This window comes from Aulostomus chinensis, chromosome 3, assembly GCF_037954235.1.
Source record: "Aulostomus chinensis isolate RoL2024-O1b breed Wild chromosome 3, RoL_Achi_v1.0, whole genome shotgun sequence".
Taxonomy (NCBI): Eukaryota; Metazoa; Chordata; class Actinopteri; order Syngnathiformes; family Aulostomidae; genus Aulostomus; species Aulostomus chinensis.
In genome coordinates this window covers 13,056,965-13,059,283 of record NC_141322.1, presented here as the reverse complement: position 1 = coordinate 13,059,283, position 2,319 = coordinate 13,056,965, and the positions used below count along the sequence as shown (strand labels likewise).

General features: G+C 43.2%; 1 long non-coding RNA gene across 1 annotated transcript; it reads right to left on the bottom strand.

Annotated features, from left to right (window-relative positions):
- Positions 1–243: 243 nt before the first annotated feature.
- LOC147267738 (uncharacterized) lies at positions 244–1,928 on the bottom strand. Its single transcript, XR_015112284.1, has 3 exons — positions 1,330–1,928; positions 497–566; positions 244–407 (listed from the first exon to the last, which is right to left on the bottom strand). It is a non-coding gene; the product is annotated as an uncharacterized LOC147267738 (long non-coding RNA).
- Positions 1,929–2,319: the final 391 nt, after the last annotated feature.

The following is a 2,319-nucleotide window of genomic DNA, read 5'->3' as shown; positions in this document are numbered from 1 at the left end:
CCCGGGCGACCCTGTTGAAGTATCCTTGAGCAAGATACTGAGCCATTAATTGCTCCCCGTGACCCTGCGACGGAATGGCGACCTGTCCAGGGTGACGCCCAGTGTCAGCTGGGTGAGGCTTCAGCCCCTGTAATCCTGCTGTATGGATGGATGAAGAAAGCTTGAAGGGGTGGACTCAAGCAGGAAAAGGTTATAAGTTTTATAAGTTTCAGTTTAGTTTACATTGTGTGACTTCTGCAAGTCTTTGATCAAACAGGTCCCTCTTTACAGCTGCCATTAAAATTTGGTTTTTTGACCAGACTGTAGCCAGATAGTACCTGACGACATACATTCACTGCATATCTCCAGCGTCCACACTGAGATCTGATTGTGATCCAATCCGGCTCTTTCGGGCTTCTGATGAATGTCTGCAGAGGCATTTCCAGCAGCAGGCTGTTCAGTCACCTCAATGGAGCGCCGCTCAAACAACAACAGAGAATGAAAAAATGCTGCTCACCACTGATGAAGTTGGGCTTTTGTGTGGATTTTCCGCTTGCTTTTTGAGAAAGAGAAGATGATGACTTCAGCTATTGGAATACCAACGAGAAAAGGGGTGAACGCGATGTTATACAGCTGCTTTCACTTTAGCTATAGCAGCAGCATATATGCTCAGGGCCGCCGTCGTCCACAAGAGGATCTGGAGGCAAGAATCCAGTCGAAAATGGTGGAAGCGGGACAGGGACCTTCTCAGACCACAGCTGTTATGAATCTATTTATGAACCTTGTATTCCGTCTCAGTACCAGTGAACCCCCCATCCTTCCCCTCAAACCAACTTAAGGACTTGAGTAGTTCCCTCCATACTGATGACATTTCAGTAACTGTGTGAAATGGAGACGCATTTGACGTTACAATCGGATCACAATCCATCCTCAACTTCTCGGTTGCAGTTGCACCTGGACTATCATGGGATCTACTGCAACCCAACTGCAGTCTGATCACAAAAGAAATGCATTGTTAGGTCAGGTGTAAATGGAGGATATGTTGCTTTCCAGGCTGTCCTCATTAACTCTTTATAGTAATAAAACAAAGTATAAATAGCACCCTTATTAGTCTGTCAGTTTGGGGACATTTACATTCATATTTATATTCACTTGAAGAAATCGTGACCTTATCCACAGCGCTGTGTACTGTATCACTTTCATAGGATGTCAATGTTAAATGGGAATAAAATCAAGTTCAAGAGGTTCATCCTGGGTAACTCTACAAATGGCAATTTTTAATCTATAATCAATCAATAAAAAGTCTTTATTATCATTTTTGAGCTCTGCATGCATTGAAATTAAACTAACCTTTCAACAGAATTCAGGAACGCAGTGGAGGCAGAGGGACTCACTGCACAGGTTGCTGAGGTGGAAATTTACCCAACACCAAAGAACAAACCAAGAATCCAGAAACTAAACTAGAAGAATACATTTTAAAGGAAACAAGTGGTGAACAGAACAGCCAAATAGAATAGACCAAGGGCAGCCATGAGAAACAGAACTAAAATCCAAACTAATTATACAACAAGAAACAGGTTGGAGAACATGAGGTAGGTAGGAGCTGATTGGCTGAAATACAACAAGGACAGGGCTGCGGCTGACCAGGACTGATTAACAAACGAAACACAGGTGAGCACACAAAAAAGGTGGGAAAAGAGACAGACATGGGAAGTAAACACAAAGTAACAGAAGACATCTGAGGGGGAAGTAAATTTCAAGATAAAACAGGGACTTGGTACAAAATAAGGATAAACTACTAGGGAGAAACAAGTAGCAAAACTCAAGACAAAATAAGGAATGTGCAATGACAAAACTCAAGAGTTTAATAATAAAAAAAAAAGAACGAAAGCATCCAAAGGTACTAAAGTCCAAAAGGGGCTCTGACATCACTAACAGGGCATTTTGCCTGAAGAACTGAACAGTTAAGAGCAGGGGTGTCCAAACTGGTCCAGTAAGGGCCGGTGTGGCTGCAGGTTTTCATTCCACCCGAGCAAAAGCAGCACCTGATTCTACTTAAATCAACTAAGCTGTGTCCACACTGCTCACATTTGTTGGATCAAGTGTTGCTTTTGCTGAGTTGGAATGAAAACCTGCAGCCACACCGGCCCTTACTGGACCAGTTTGGACACCCCTGGTTAAGAGGCTAAACATCCACAGTGTTGTTGTTAGTCTTGTCATCTACACAGCAAGCCTTAAAAACAGCATCCACCCCCCAACCTCCCCCCCCCCCTTTTTTTTTTACACATTCTGCTTGCCTAGTGCTGATTGAACAAATTTGTCACATGTCGAGAAATTGAT